The following is an 18,087-nucleotide window of genomic DNA, read 5'->3' on the forward strand; positions in this document are numbered from 1 at the left end:
CACTGCTCTTCTTGGAACCAGTCCTTGGAGTCCCGTCGTTGTTTCCGATGCACCACTGCATGTTTACTTGTAACCTTGGACCTTTACATTGACGATGTAACACAGAAATTGCATCGGGATTGGATACACATGTCACCATGCCGACTTATCCAAAGTCGAGTAACGTTGCAGACTGCTGTTCTTGGAACCAGTCCTTGGGGTCCCGCAGTTGTTTCCCATGCACCGCTGCATGTTTACTTGTAACCTAGGACCCTTACATTGACGATGTAACACAGAAATTGCATCGGGATTGAATACACGTGGCACCATGCCGACGTCTGCAAAGTCACGTAACGTTGCACACTGCTGTTCTTGGAACCAGTCCTTTTAGTCCTGTAGTTGTTTACGATGCACCGCTGCATGTTTACTTGTAACCAGGGACCTTCACAGTGACGATGAAACACAGAAAATGCATCGGGATTGAATACAGCTAGCACCATGCCGTCTTAAGCATAGTCGAGTAACGTTGCAGACTGCTGTTCTTGGAACCAGTCCTTGGAGTCCCGTAGTTGTTTCCGATGTACCACTCGATGTTTACTTGGAACGTTGGACCTTCACAGTGACGATGTAAGACAGAAATTGCATCGGGATTGAATACAGCTGGCAACATGCCGACTTATGCAAGGTCAAGTAACATTGCACACTGCTCTTCTTGGAACCAGGCCTTGGAGTCCCATAGTTGTTTATGATGAACCGCTGCATGTTTGCCTGTAACCTTGCACCTTCACAGTGACGATGAAACACAGAAATTGCATCGGGATTGAATACAGCTGGCATCACGCCGACTTATGCAGAGTCGAGTAACGTTGCAGACTGCAGATCTTGGAACCAGTCCTTGGGGTCCCGTAGTTGTTTCCGATGCACCGCTGCATGTTTACTTGTAATGTTGGACCTTCACAGTGACAATGTAACACATAAATTTCATCGGGATTGAATACACATGTCACCATGCCGACTTATGCAAAGTCGAGTAACGTTGCAGACTGCTGTTCTTGGAACCAGTCCTTGGAGTCCCGTAGTTTTTTCCGATGCGACGCTCCATGTTTACTTCTAACCTTGGATCTTCACAGTGACGATGAAACACAGAAATTGCATCGGGATTGAATACAGCTGGCAACATGCCGACTTATGCAAAGTCAAGTAACATTGCAAACTGCTGTTCTTGGAACCCGTTCTTGGAGTCCCGTAGTTGTTTCCGATGCACCGCAGCATGTTTTCTTGTAACCTTGGACCTTCACAGTGACGATGAAACACAGAAAGTGCATCGGGATCGAATACAGCAAGCACCATGCCGTCTTAAGCAAAGTCGTGTAACGTTGCAGACTACTGTTCCTGGAACCAGTCCTTGGAGTCCCATAGTTGTTTCCGATGCACCGCAGCATGTTTTCTTGTAACCTTGGACCTTCACAGTGACGATGAAACACAGAAAGTGCATCGGGATCGAATACAGCAAGCACCATGCCGTCTTAAGCAAAGTCGTGTAACGTTGCAGACTACTGTTCCTGGAACCAGTCCTTGGAGTCCCATAGTTGTTTCCGATGCACCACTGCATGTTTACTTGTAGCCTTGGACATACTCAGTGACGATGTAAGACAGAAATTGCATCGGGATTGAATACAGCTTGCACTATGCCGACTTATGCAAAGTCAAGTAACGTTGCTCACTGCTGTTCCTGGAACCAGTCCTTGGAGTCCCGTAGTTGTTTCCGATGCACCCCTGCATGTTTACTTGTAACCTTGGACCTTCACAGTGACGATGTAACACAGAAATTGCAGCGGGATTGAATACACGTGGCACCATGCCGACTTATGCAAAGTCACGTAACGTTGCACACTGCTGTTCTTGGAACCAGTCCTTGGAGTCCCATAGTTCCTTACGATGCACCGCTGCATGTTTACTTGTAATGTTGGACGTTTCCAGTGACAATATAACACATAAATTGCATCGGGATTGAATAACCATGTCACCATGCCGACTTATGCAAAGTCGAGTAAAGTTGCAGACTGCTGTTCTTGGAACCAGTCCTTGGAGTCCCGCAGTTACTTCCGATGCACCGCTGCATATTTACTTGTAACCTTGGACCTTCACAGTGACTATGGAACACAGAAATTGCATCGGAATTGAATACAGCTGGCAACATACCGACTTATGCAAAGTCAAGTAACATTGCACACTGCTCTTCTTCGAACCAGTCCTTGGAGTCCCGTCGTTGTTTCCGATGCACCACTGCATGTTTACTTGTAACCTTGGACCTTTACATTGACGACGTAACACAGAAATTGCATCGGGATTGAATACAGCTGGCACCATGCCGACTTATGCAAAGTCGAGACACGAAGCACACTGCTGTTCTTGGAACCAGACCTTGGAGTCCCGTAGTTGTTTCTGATGCACCGCTGCATGTTTACTTGTAATCTTGGAACTTCAGAGTGACAATATAACACAGAAATTAGATCGGGATTGGATACAGCTGGCACAATGCCGACTTGTGCAAAGTCGAGCAGCGTTGCAGACTGCTGTTCTTGGAACCAGTCCTTGGAGTCCCGTAGTTGTTTCCGATGCACCGTTGCATGTTTACTTGTAATGTTGGACCTTCACAGTGACGATGTAACACAGTCCCGTAGTTGTTTCCGATGCACCGCTGCATGTTTACTTGTAACCTTGGACCTTAACAGTGACGATGTAACACAGAAATTGCATCGGGATTGAATACAGCTGGCACCATGCCGACGTCTGCAATGTCGAGAAACGTTGCACACTGCTGTTCTTGGAACCAGTCCTTGGAATCCCGTAGTTGTTTCCGATGCACCACTGCATATTTACATGTAACCTTGGACCTTCACAGTGACGATGTAACACAGAAATCGCATCGGGATTGAATACAGCTGGCACCATGCCGACTTATGCAAAGTCACGTAACGTAGCACACTGCTGTTCTTGGAACCTGTCCTTGGAGTCCCGTAGTTGTTTCCGATGCACCGCTGCATGTTTACTTGTAACCTTGAACCTTCACAGTGACGATGAAACACAGAAATTGCATCGGGATTGAATACAGCTGGCAACATGCCGACTTATGCAAAGTCAAGTAACATTGCAATCTGCTGTTCTTGGAACCAGTCCTTGGAGTCCCGTAGTTGTTTCCGATGCACCGCTGCATGTTTGATTGTAACCTTGGACCTTCACAGTGACTATGGAACACAGAAATTGCATCAGAATTGAATACAGCTGGCAACATGCCGACTTATGCAAAGTCAAGTAACATTGCACACTGCTCTTCTTGGAACCAGTCCTTGGAGTCCCGTCGTTGTTTCCGATGCACCACTGCATGTTTACTTGTAACCTTGGACCTTTACATTGACGATGTAACACAGAAATTGCATCGGGATTGGATACACATGTCACCATGCCGACTTATCCAAAGTCGAGTAACGTTGCAGACTGCTGTTCTTGGAACCAGTCCTTGGGGTCCCGCAGTTGCTTCCCATGCACCGCTGCATGTTTACTTGTAACCTAGGACCCTTACATTGACGATGTAACACAGAAATTGCATCGGGATTGAATACACGTGGCACCATGCCGACGTCTGCAAAGTCACGTAACGTTGCACACTGCTGTTCTTGGAACCAGTCCTTTTAGTCCTGTAGTTGTTTACGATGCACCGCTGCATGTTTGCTTGTAACCTCGGACCTTCACAGTGACGATGTAAGACAGAAATTGCATCGGGATTGAATACAGCTTGCACTACGCCGACTTATGCAAAGTCAAGAAACGTTGCACACTGCTGTTCCTGGAACCTGTCCTTGGAGTCCCATAGTTCTTTACGATGCACCGCTGCATGTTTGCTTGTACCCTTGCACCTTCACAGTGACGATGAAACACAGAAATTGCATCGGGATTGACTACAGCTGGCACCATGCCGACTTATGCAAAGTCAAGTAACATTGCAATCTGCTGTTCTTGGAACCAGTCCTTGGAGTCCCGTAGTTGTTTCCGATGCACCGCTGCATGTTTGATTGTAACCTTGGACCTTCACAGTGACTATGGAACACAGAAATCGCATCGGGATTGAATACAGCTGGCACCATGCCGACTTATGCAAAGTCACGTAACGTAGCACACTGCTGTTCTTGGAACCTGTCCTTGGAGTCCCGTAGTTGTTTACGATGCACCGCTGCATGTTTGCTTGTAACCTCGGACCTTCACAGTGACGATGAAACACAGAAAGTGCATCGGGATTGAATAAAGCTAGCACCATGCCGTCTTAAGCAAATTCGTGTGACGTTGCAGACTGCTGTTCTTGGAACCAGTCCTTGGAGTCCCGTAGTTGTTTCCGATGCACCACTGCATGTTTACTTGGAACGTTGGACCTTCACTGTGACGATGTAAGACAGAAATTGCATCGGGATTGAATACAGCTTGCACTACGCCGACTTATGCAAAGTCAAGTAACGTTGCACACTGCTGTTCCTGGAACCTGTCCTTGGAGTCCCATAGTTCTTTACGATGCACCGCTGCATGTTTGCTTGTACCCTTGCACCTTCACAGTGACGATGAAACACAGAAATTGCATCGGGATTCTATACAGCTTGCGTCACGCCGACTTATGCAAAGTCGAGTAACGTTGCAGACTGTAGTTCTTGGAACCAGTCCTTGGAGTCCCGTAGTTGTTTCCGATGCACCGCTGCATGTTTACGTGTAATCTTGGACCTTCACAGTGACGATGTAACACAGAAATTGCATCGGGATTGACTACAGCTGGCACCATGCCGACTTATGCAAAGTCAAGTAACATTGCAATCTGCTGTTCTTGGAACCAGTCCTTGGAGTCCCGTAGTTGTTTCCGATGCACCGCTGCATGTTTGATTGTAACCTTGGACCTTCACAGTGACTATGGAACACAGAAATTGCATCAGAATTGAATACAGCTGGCAACATGCCGACTTATGCAAAGTCAAGTAACATTGCACACTGCTCTTCTTGGAACCAGTCCTTGGAGTCCCGTCGTTGTTTCCGATGCACCACTGCATGTTTACTTGTAACCTTGGACCTTTACATTGACGATGTAATACAGAAATTGCATCGGGATTGGATACACATGTCACCATGCCGACTTATCCAAAGTCGAGTAACGTTGCAGACTGCTGTTCTTGGAACCAGTCCTTGGGGTCCCGCAGTTGTTTCCCATGCACCGCTGCGTGTTTACTTGTAACCTAGGACCTTTACATTGACGATGTAACACAGAAATTGCATCGGGATTGAATACACGTGGCACCATGCCGACGTCTGCAAAGTCACGTAACGTTGCACACTGCTGTTCTTGGAACCAGTACTTTTAGTCCTGTAGTTGTTTACGATACACCGCTGCATGTTTGCTTGTAACCTCGGACCTTCACAGTGACGATGAAACGCAGAAAGTGCATCGGGATTGAATAAAGCTAGCACCATGCCGTCTTAAGCAAAGTCGTGTGACGTTGCAGACTGCTGTTCTTGGAACCAGTCCTTGGAGTCCCGTAGTTGTTTCCGATGCACCACTGCATGTTTACTTGGAACGTTGGATATTCACTGTGACGATGTAAGACAGAAATTGCATAGGGATTGAATACAGCTTGCACTACGCCGACTTATGCAAAGTCAAGTAACATTGCACACTACTCTTCTTGGAACCAGTCCTTGGAGTCCCGTAGTTTTTTCCGATGCGCCGCTGCATGTTTACTTCTAACCTTGGATCTTCACAGTGACAATGAAACACAGAAATTGCATCGGGATTGAATACAGCTGGCAATATGCCGACTTATGCAAAGTCAAGTAACATTGCAAACTGCTGTTCTTGGAACCAGTCCTTGGAGTCCCGTAGTTGTTTCCGATGCACCGCTGCATGTTTGCTTGTAACCTTGGACCTTCACAGTGACTATGGAACACAGAAATTGCATCGGAATTGAATACAGCTGGCAACATGCCGACTTATGCAAAGCCAAGTAACATTGCACACTGCTCTTCTTGGAACCAGTCCTTGGAGTCCCGTCGTTGTTTCCGATGCACCACTGCATGTTTACTTGTAACCTTGGACCTTTACATTGACGATGTAACACAGAAATTGCATCGGGGTTGAATACACGTGGCACCATGCCGACTTATGCAAAGTCACGTAAAGTTGCACACTGCTGTTCTTGGAACCAGTCCTTGGAGTCCCATAGTTCTTTACGATGCACCGCTGCATGTTTGCTTGTACCCTTGCACCTTCACAGTGACGATGAAACACAGAAATTGCATCGATATTGTATACAGCTTGCGTCACGCCGACTTATGCAAAGTCGAGTAACGTTGCAGACTGCAGTTCTTGGAACCAGTCCTTGGAGTCCCGTAGTTGTTTCCGATGCACTGCTGCATGTTTACTTGTAAACTTGGACCTTCACAGAGAAGATGAAACACAGATATTGCATCGGGAATGAATAGAGCTGGCACCATCCCGACGTCTGCAAAGTCGAGTAACGTTGCACACTGCTGTTCTTGGAACCAGTCCTTGGAGTCCTGTAGTTGTTTCCGATGCATCGCTGCATGTTTACTTGTAACCTTGGACATTCACAGTGACGATGAAACACAGATATTGCATCGGGATTGAATAGAGTTGGCACCATGCCGACTTATGCAAAGTCAAGTAACATTGCACACTGCTGTTCTTGGAACCAGTCCTCGGAGCCCCGTAGTTGTTTCCGATGCACTGCTGCATGTTTACTTGTAACCTTGGACCTACACAGTGACGATGTAACACAGAAATAGCATCGGGATTGACTACAGCTGGCACCATGCCGACTTATGCAAAGTCGAGTAACGTTGGAGACTGCTGTTCTTGGAACCAGTCGTTGGAGCCCCGTAGTTGTTTCCGATGCAACGCTGCATGTTTGCTTGTAACCTTGGACCTTTACATTGACGATGCAACACAGAAATTGCATCGGGATTGAAGACACGTGGCACCATGCCGACTTATGCAATGTCGAGTAACGTTGCACATTGCTGTTCTTGGAACCAGTCGTTGGAGTCCTGTAGTTGTTTCCGATGCATCGCTGCATGTTTACTTGTAACCTAGGACTTTTCCATTGACGATGTAACACAGAAATTGCATCGGGATTGAATACACATGGCACCATCCCGACGTCTGCAAAGTCGAGAAACAGTTCACACTAATGTTCTTGGAACCAGTCCTTGGAGCCCCGTAGTTGTTTCCGATGCACTGCTGCATGTTTACTTGTAAACTTGGACCTTCACAGAGAAGATGAAACACAGAAATTGCATCGGGAATGAATACAGCTGGCACCATGGCGACTTATGCAAAGTCGAGTAACTTTGCACACTGCTGTTCTTGGAACCAGTCCTTGGTGTCCTGTAGTTGTTTCCGATGCATCGCTGCATGTTTACTTGTAACCTTGGACCTTCACAGTGACGATGAAACACAGATATTGCATCGGGATTGAATAGAGGTGGCACCATGCCGACTTATGCAAAGTCAAGTAACGTTGCACACTGCTGTTCTTGGAACCAGTCCTTGGAGTCCCGTAGTTTTTTCCATTGCACCACTGAATGTTTACATGTAACCTTGGACCTCTACATTGACGATGTAACAAAGAAATGGCATCGGGATTGAATACACGTGGCACCATGCCGACTTATGCAAAGTCAAGTAACGTTGCAGACTGCTGTTCTTGGAACCAGTCCTTGGAGCCCCGTAGTTTTTTCCGATGCACAGCTGCATGTTTACTTCTAACCTTGGATCTTCACAGTGACGATGAAACACAGAAATTGCATCGGAATTGAATACAGCTGGCAACATGCCGACTTATGCAAAGTCAAGTAACATTGCACACTGCTCTTCTTGGAACCAGTCCTTGGAGTCCCGTCGTTGTTTCCGATGCACCACTGCATGTTTACTTGTAACCCTGGACCTTTACATTGACGATGTAACACAGAAATTGCATCGGGATTGGATACACATGTCACCATGCCGAGTTACCCAAGTCGAGTAACGTTGCAGACTGCTGTTCTTGGAACCAGTCCTTGGGGTCCCGCAGTTGTTTCCGATGCACCGCTGCATGTTTACTTGTAACCTAGGACCTTTACATTGACGATGTAACACAGAAAATGCATCGGGATTGAATACACGTGGCACCATGCCGACGTCTGCAAAGTCACGTAACGTTGCACACTGCTGTTCTTGGAACCAGTCCTTGGAGTCCCGTAGTTGTTTACGATGCACCGTTGCATGTTTGCTTGTAACCTGGGACCTTCACAGTGACGATGTAACACAGAAATTGCATCGGGATTGAATACAGCTGGCACCATGCCGACTTATGGAAAGTCAAGTAACGTTTCATACTGCTGTTCTTGGAACCAGTTCTTGGAGTCCCGTAGTTGTTTCCGATGCACCGCAGCATGTTTTCTTGTAACCTTGGAGCATCACAGTGACGATGAAACACAGAAAGTGCATCGGGATTGAATACAGCTAGCACCATGCCGTCTTAAGCAAAGTCGTGTAACGTTGCAGACTGCTGTTCCTGGAACCAGTCCTTGGAGTCCCGTAGTTGTTTCCGATGCACCACTGCATGTTTACTTGGTACGTTGGACCTTCACAGTGACGATGTAAGACAGAAATTGCATCGGGATTGAATACAGCTTGCACTATGCCGATATATGCAAAGTCAAGTAACGTTGCACACTGCTGTTCCTGGAACCAGTCCTTGGAGTCCCGTAGTTGTTTCCGATGCACCGCTGCATGTTTACTTGTAACTTTGCACCTTCACAGTGACGATGAAACACAGAAATTGCATCGGGATTGTATACAGGTGGCGTCACGCCGAAATGTGCAAAGTCGAGTAACGTTGCAGACTGCAGTTCTTGGAACCAGTCTTTGGAGTCCCTTAGTTGTTTCCGATGCACCGCTGAATGTTTACTTGTAATGTTGGAACTTCCCAGTGACAATGTAACACATAAATTGCATCGGGATTGAATAGACATGTCACCATGCCGACTTATGCAAAGTCGAGTAAAGTTGCAGACTGCTGTTCTTGGAACCAGTCCTTCGAGCCCTGCAGTTACTTCCGATGCACCGCTGCATGTTTACTTGTAACCTTGGACCTTACAGTGACAATGGAACACAGAAATTGCATCGGAATTGAATACAGCTGGCAACATGCCGACTTATGCAAAGTCAAGTAACATTGCACACTGCTCTTCTTGGAACCAGTCCTTGGAGTCCCGTCGTTGTTTCCGATGCACCACTGCATGTTTACTTGTAACCTTGGACCATTACATTGACGATGTAACACAGAAATTGTATCGGGATTGAATACAGCTGGCACCATGCCGACTTATGCAAAGTCGAGACACGTAGCACACTGCTGTTCTTGGAACAAGTCCTTGGAGTCCCGTAGTTGTTTCTGATGCACCGCTGCATGTTTACTTGTAACCTTGGACCTTCAGAGTGACAATATAACACAGAAATTAGATGAGGATTGGATACAGCTGACACAATGCCGACTTGTGCAAAGTCGAGCAACGTTGCAGACTGCTGTTCTTGGAACCAGTCCTTGGAGTCCCATAGTTGTTTCCAATGCACCACTGCATGTTTACTTGTAACCTTGGACATACACAGTGACGATGTAACACAGAAATTGCATCGGGATTGAATACAGCTGGCACCATGCCGAAGTCTGCAATGTCGAGAAACGTTGCACACTGCTGTTCTTGGAACCAGTCCTTGGAATCCCGTAGTTGTTTCCGATGCACCACTGCATATTTACATGTAACCTTGGACCTTCACAGTGACGATGTAACACAGAAATCGCATCGGGATTGAATACAGCTGGCACCATGCCGACTTATGCAAAGTCAAGTAACGTAGCACACTGCTGTTCTTGGAACCATTCCTTGGAGTCCCGTAGTTGTTTCCGATGCACCGCTGCATGTTTACTTGTAACCTTGAACCTTCACAGTGACGATGAAACACAGAAAATGTATCGGGATTGAATACAGCTAGCACCATGGCGTCTTAAGCAAAGTCGAGTAACGTTGCAGACTGCTGTTCTTGGAACCAGTCCTTGGAGTCCCGTAGTTGTTTCCGATGCACCGCTGCATGTTTACTTGGAACGTTGGACCTTCACAGTGACGATGTAAGACAGAAATTGCATCGGCATTGAATACAGCTTGCACTATGCCGACTTATGCAAAGTCAAGTAACGTTGCACACTGCTGTTCTTGGAAGCAGTCCTTGGAGTCCGGTAGTTGTTTCCTATGCACCGCTCCTTGTTTACTTGTAACCTTGAACCTTTATATTGACGATGTAACACATAAATTGCATCGTGGTTGTATACACTTGGCACCATCGCGACGTCTGCAAAGTCGTGTAACGTTGCACACTGCTTTTCTTGGAACCAGTCCTTGGAGTCCGGTATTTGTTTCCGATGCACCGCTGCATGTTTACTTTTAACCTTGGACCTTAACAGTGACGCTGTAACACGGAAATTGCATCGGGATTGAATACACGTGGCACCATGCCGAATTATGCAAAGTCACGTAACGTTGCACACTGCTGTTCTTGGAACCAGTCCTTGGAGTCCCGTAGTTGTTTCCGATGCACCGCTGCATGTTTACTTGTAATGTTGGACCTTCACAGTGACAATGTAACACATAAATTGCATCGGGATTGAATACACATGTCACCATGCCGACTTATGCAAAGTTGAGTAACGTTGCAGTCTGCTGTTCTTGGAACCAGTCCTAGGAGTCCCGCAGTTATTTCCGATGCACCGCTGCAAGTTTACTTGTAACCTTGGACCTTTACATTGACGATGTAACACAGAAATTGCATCGGGATTGAATACACGTGGCACCATGCCGACTTATGCAAAGTAGAGTAACGTTGCAGACTGCTGTTCTTGGAACCAGTCCTTGGAGTCCTGTAGTTGTTTCCGATGCATCGCTGCATGTTTACTTGTAACCTTGGACCTTCACAGTGACGATGAAACACAGATATTGCATCGGGATTGAATAGAGTTGGCACCATGCCGACCCATGCAAAGTCAAGTAACGTTGCACACTGCTGTTCTTGGAACCAGTCCTTGGAGCCCCGTAGTTGTTTCCGATGCACTGCTGCATGTTTACTTGTAACCTTGGACCTTTACATTGACGATGTAACACAGAAATGGCATCGGGATTGGATACACATGTCACCATGCCGACTTATCCAAAGTCGAGTAACGTTGCAGACTGCTGTTCTTGGAACCAGTCCTTGGGGTCCCGCAGTTGTTTCCCATGCACCGCTTCATGTTTACTTGTAATGTTGGACCTTCACAGTGACGATGTAACACAGAAATTGCATCGGGATTGACTACAGCTGGCACCATGCCGACTTATGCAAAGTTGAGTAACGTTGCAGTCTGCTGTTCTTGGAACCAGTCCTAGGAGTCCCGCAGTTATTTCCGATGCACCGCTGCAAGTTTACTTGTAACCTTGGACCTTTACATTGACGATGTAACACAGAAATTGCATCGGGATTGAATACACGTGGCACCATGCCGACTTATGCAAAGTCGAGTAACGTTGGAGACTGCTGTTCTTGAAACCAGTCGTTGGAGCCCCGTAGTTGTTTCCGATGCACCGCTGCATGTTTGCTTGTACCCTTGGACCTTTACATTGACGGTGCAACACAGAAATTGCATCGGGATTGAATACACGTGGCACCATGCCGACTTATGCAAAGTCGAGTAACGTTGCACATTGCTGTTCTTGGAACCAGTCGTTGGAGTCCTGTAGTTGTTTCCGATGCATCGCTGCATGTTTACTTGTAACCTAGGACTTTTCCATTGACGATGTAACACAGAAATTGCATCGGGATTAAATACACATGGCACCACCCCGACGTCTGCAAAGTCGAGAAACAGTTCACACTAATGTTCTTGGAACCAGTCCTTGGAGCCCCGTAGTTGTTTCCGATGCACTGCTGCATGTTTACTTGTAAACTTGGACCTTCACAGAGAAGATAAAACACAGAAATTGCATCGGGAATGAATACAGCTGGCACCATGGCGACTTATGCAAAGTCGAGTAACGATGCACACTGCTGTTCTTGGAACCAGTAGTTGGAGTCCTGTAGTTGTTTCCGATGCATCGCTGCATGTTTACTTGTAACCTTGGACCTTCACAGTGACGATGAAACACAGATATTGCATCGGGATTGAATAGAGTTGGCACCATGCCGACCCATTCAAAGTCAAGTAACGTTGCACACTGCTGTTCTTGGAACCAGTCCTTGGGGCCCCGTAGTTGTTTCCGATGCACTGCTGCATGTTTACTTGTAACCTTGGACCTTCATAGTGACGATGTAACATAGAAATTGCATCGGGATTGTATACAGGTGGCACTATGCCGACTTACGCAAAGTCAAGTAACGTTGCACACTGCTGTTCTTGGAAGCAGTCCTTGGAGTCCCATAGTTACTTCCTATGCACCGCTGCATGTTTACTTGTAAACTTGGACCTTCACAGTGACGATGAAACACAGAAATTGCATCGGGATTGAATACAGCTGGCACCATGCCGAATTATGCAAAGTCGAGTAACTTTGCTTTTCTTGGAACCAGTCCTTGGAGTCCCGTAGTTTTTTCCATTGCACCACTGAATGTTTACTTGTAACCTTGGACCTCTACATTGACGATGTAACAAAGAAATTGCATCGGGATTGAATACATGTGGCACCAAGCCGACGTCTGCAAAGTCGAGTAAGGTTATACACTGCTGTTTTTGGAACCAGACCTTGTTGTCCCGTCGTTGTTTCCGATGCACCGCTGCATGTTTACTTGTAACCTTGGACCTTCACAGTGACGATGAAACACAGAAATTGCATCGGGATTTAATACAGCTGGCACCATGCCGACTTATGCAAAGTCATGTAACGTTGCACACTGCTGTTCTTGAAACGAGTCCTTGGAGCCCCGTAGATGTTTCCTATGCGCCGCATGTTTACTTCTAACCTTGGACCTTCACAGTGACGATGAAACACAGAAATTGCATCGGGATTGAATACAGCTGGCACCATGCCGACTTACGCAAAGTCAAGTAACATTGCACACTGCTGTATTTGGAACCAGTCCTTGGAGTCCCGTAGTTGTTTCCGATGCACCACTGCATGTTTACTTGTAACCTTGGACCTTTACATTGACGATGTAACACAGAAATTGCATCGGGATTGAATACAGCTGGCACCATGCCGACTTATGCAAAGTCGAGACACGTAGCACACTGCTGTTCTTGGAACCAGTCCTTGGAGTCCCGTAGGTGTTTCTGATGCAGCGCTGCATGTTTACTTGTAACCTTGGACCTTCAGAGTGACAATATAACACAGAAAGTAGATCGGGATTGAATACAGCTGGCAGAATGCCGACTTGTGCAAAGTCGAGCACCGTTGCAGACTGCTGTCCTTGGAACCAGTCCTTGGAGTCCCATAGTTGTTTCCGATGCACCACTGCATGTTTACTTGCAACCTTGGACATACACAGTGACGATGTAACACAGAAATTGCATCGGGATTGAATACAGCTTGCGCCATGCCGACTTATGCAAAGTCGAGTAACGTTGCAGAGTGCTGTTTCGGAACCAGTCTTTGGAGTCCCGTAGTTGTTTCCGATGCACCGCTGCATGTTTACTTGTAACCTTGGACCTTCACAGTGACGATGTAACACAGAAATTGCATCGGGATTGAATACACTTGGCACCATGCCGACGTCTGCAAAGTCGAGTAACGTTGCACACAGATGTTCTTGGAACCAGTCCTTTGACTCCCGTTACTGTTTCTGATGCACCGCTGCATGTTTACTTGTAACCTTGGACATTCACAGTGACGATGTAACACAGAAATTGCATCGGGATTGAATACAGCTGGCAACATGCCGACTTATGCAAAGTCAAGTAACGTTGCAGACTGGTGTTCTTGGAACCAGTCCTTGGGGTCCCGCAGTTGTTTCCCATGCACCGCTGCATGTTTACTTGTAATCTTGGACCTTCACAGTGACGATGTAACACAGAAATTGCATCGGGATTGACTACAGTTGGCACCATGCCGACTTATGCAAAGTCGAGTAACGTTGGAGACTGCTGTTCTTGGAACCAGTCGTTGGAGCCCCGTAGTTGTTTCCGATGCACCGCTGCATGTTTGCTTGTACCCTTGGACCTTCACAGTGACGATGTAACACAGAAATTGCATCGGGATTGAATACACTTGGCGCCATGCCGACGTCTGCAAAGTCGAGTAACGTTGCTCACAGATGTTCTTGGAACCAGTCCTTTGACTCCCGTTACTGTTTCCGATGCACCGCTGCATGTTTACTTGTAATGTTGGACCTTCACAGTGACGATGTAACACAGTCTCGTAGTTGTTTCCGATGCACCGCTGCATGTTTACTTGTAACCTTGGACCTACACACTGACGATGTAACACAGCAATTGCATCGGGATTGAATACACGTGGCACCATGCCGACGTCTGCAATGTCGAATAACGTTGCACACTGCTGATCTTGGAACCAGTAATTGGAGTCCCATAGCTGTTTCCGATGCACCACTGCATGTTCACTTGTAACCTTGGACCTTAACAGTGCCGATGTAACACAGAAATTGCATCGATATTGAATACAGCTGGCACCATGCCGACGTCTGCAATGACGAGAAACGTTGCACACTGCTGTTTTTGGAACCAGTCCTTGGAGTCCTGTAGTTGTTTCCGATGTACCGCTGCAAGTTTACTTGTAACCTTGGACCTTCACAGTGACTATGGAACACCGAAATTGTATCGGAATTGAATACAGCTGGCAACATGCCGACTTATGCAAAGTCAAGTAACATTGCACACTGCTCTTCTTGGAACCAGTCATTGGAGTCCTGTCGTTGTTTCCGATGCACCACTGCATGTTTACTTGTAACCTTGGACCTTTACATTGACGATGCAACACAGAAATTGCATCGGGATTGGTTACACATGTCACCATGCCGACTTATCCAAAGTCGAGTAACGTTGCAGACTGCTGTTCTTGGAACCAGTCCTTGGGGTCCCGCAGTTGTTTCCCATGCACCGCTGCATGTTTACTTGTAATCTTGGACCTTCACAGTGACGATGTAACACAGAAATTGCATCGGGATTGACTACAGCTGGCACCATGCCGACTTATGCAAAGTCGAGTAACGTTGGAGACTGCTGTTCTTGGAACCAGTCGTTGGAGCCCCGTAGTTGTTTCCGATGCACCGCTGCATGTTTGCTTGTACCCTTGGACCTTTACATTGACGGTGCAACACAGAAATTGCATCGGGATTGAATACACGTGGAACCATGCCGACTTATGCAAAGTCGAGTAACGTTGCACATTGCTGTTCTTGGAACCAGTCGTTCGAGTCCTGTAGTTGTTTCCGATTCATCGCTGCATGTTTACTTGTAACCTAGGACTCTTCCATTGACGATGTAACACAGAAATTGCATCGGGATTGAATACACATGGCACCACCCCGACGTCTGCAAAGTCGAGAAACAGTTCACACTAATGTTCTTGGAACCAGTCCTTGGAGCCCCGTAGTTGTTTCCGATGCACTGCTGCATGTTTACTTGTAAACTTGGACCTTCACAGAGAAGATGAAACACAGAAATTGCATCGGGAAGGAATACAGCTGGCACCATGGCGTCTTATGCAAAGTCGAGTAACGTTGCACACTGCTGTTCTTGGAACCAGTCATTGGAGTCCTGTAGCTGTTTCCGATGCATCGCTGCATGTTTACTTGTAACCTTGGACCTTCACAGTGATGATGAAACACAGATATTGCATCGGGATTGAATAGAGTTGGCACCATGCCGACCCATGCAAAGTCAAGTAACGTTGCACACTGCTGTTCTTGGAACCAGTCCTTGGAGCCCCGTAGTTGTTTCCGATGCACTGCTGCATGTTTACTTGTAACGTTGGACCTTCACAGTGACGATGTAACATAGAAATTGCATCGGGATTGTATACAGGTGGCACTATGCCGACTTACGCAAAGTCAAGTAACGTTGCACACTGCTGTTCTTGGAAGCAGTCCTTGGAGTCCCATAGTTACTTCCTATGCACCGCTGCATGTTTTCTTGTAAACTTGGACCTTCACAGTGACGATGAAACACAGAAATTGCATCGGGATTGATTACAGCTGGCACCATGCCGACTTATGCAAAGTCGAGTAACTTTGCTTTTCTTGGAACCAGTCCTTGGAGTCCCGTAGTTTCTTCCATTGCACCACGGAATGTTTACTTGTAACTTTGGACCTCTACATTGACGATGTAACAAAGAAATTGCATCGGGATTGAATACATGTGGCACCATGCCGACGTCTGCAAAGTCGAGTAAGGTTATACACTGCTGTTTTTGGAACCAGACCTTGGTGTCCCGTCGTTGTTTCCGATGCACCGCTGCATGTTTACTTGTAACCTTGGACCTTCACAGTGACGATGAAACACAGAAATTGCATCGGGATTTAATACAGCTGGCACCATGCCGACTTACGCAAAGTCATGTAACGTTGCACACTGCTGTTCTTGAAACAAGTCCTTTGAGCCCCGTAGATGTTTCCGATGCGCCGCATGTTTACTTCTTACCTTGGACCTTCACAGTGACGATAAAACACAGAAATTGCATCGGGATTGAATACAGCTGGCACCATGCCGACTTATGCAATGTCAAGTAACATTGCACACTGCTGTATTTGGATCCAGTCCTTGGAGTCCCGTAGTTGTTTCCGATGCACCACTGCATGTTTACTTGTAACCTTGGACCTTTACATTGACGATGTAACACAGAAATTGCATCGGGATTGAATACAGCTGGCGCCATGTGGACTTATGCAAAGTCGAGTAACATTGCAGACTGCTGTTTTGGAACCAGTCTTTGGAGTCCCGTAGTTGTTTCCGATGCACCGCTGCATGTTTACTTGTAACCTTGGACCTTCACAGTGACGATGTAACACAGAAATTGCATCGGGATTGAATACACTTGGCACCATGCCGACGTCTGCAAAGTCGAGTAACGTTGCACACAGATGTTCTTGGAACCAGTCCTTTGACTCCCGTTACTGTTTCTGATGCACCGCTGCATGTTTACTTGTAACCTTGGACATTCACAGTGACGATGTAACACAGAAATTGCATCGGGATTGAATACAGCTGGCAACATGCCGACTTATGCAAAGTCAAGTAACGTTGCAGACTGATGTTCTTGGAACCAGTCCTTGGAGTCCCGTAGTTGTTTCCGATGCACCGCTGCATGTTTACTTGTAATGTTGGACCTTCACAGTGACGATGTGACACAGTCTCGTAGTTGTTTCCGATGCACCGCTGCATGTTTACTTGTAACCTTGGACCTACACACTGACGATGTAACACAGCAATTGCATCGGGATTGAATACACGTGGCACCATGCCGACGTCTGCAAAGTCGAATAACGTTGCACACTGCTGTTCTTGGAACCAGTCCTTGGAGTCCCGTAGTTGTTTCCGATGCACCGCTGCATGTTTACTTGTAACCTTGGACCTTCACAGTGACGATGAAACACAGAAAATGCATCGGGATTGAATCCAGCTAGCACCATGCGTTCTTCAGCAAAGTCAAGTAACGTTGCAGACTGCTGTTCTTGGAACCAGTCCTTTTAGTCTGGTAGTTGTTTCCGATGCACCGCTGCATGTTTACTTGTAACCTTGGACCTTTATATTGACGATGTAACACATAAATTGCATCGTGGTTGTATACTCTTGGCACCATCGCGACGTCTGCAAAGTCGAGTAACGTTTGCACACTGCTGTTCTTGGAACCAGTCCTAGGAGTCCGGTAGTTGTTTCCGATGCACCGCTGCATGTTTACTTGTAACCTTGGACCTTCACAGTGACGATGTAACACAGAAATTGCATCGGATCGCATACAAGTGGCGCCATGCCGACTTATGCAGAGTCACGTAACGTTGCACACTGCTGTTCTTGGAACCAGGCCTTGGAGTCCCAT

Source organism: Schistocerca nitens, chromosome 8 (genome assembly GCF_023898315.1).
Source record: "Schistocerca nitens isolate TAMUIC-IGC-003100 chromosome 8, iqSchNite1.1, whole genome shotgun sequence".
NCBI classification, from domain to species: domain Eukaryota; kingdom Metazoa; phylum Arthropoda; class Insecta; order Orthoptera; family Acrididae; genus Schistocerca; species Schistocerca nitens.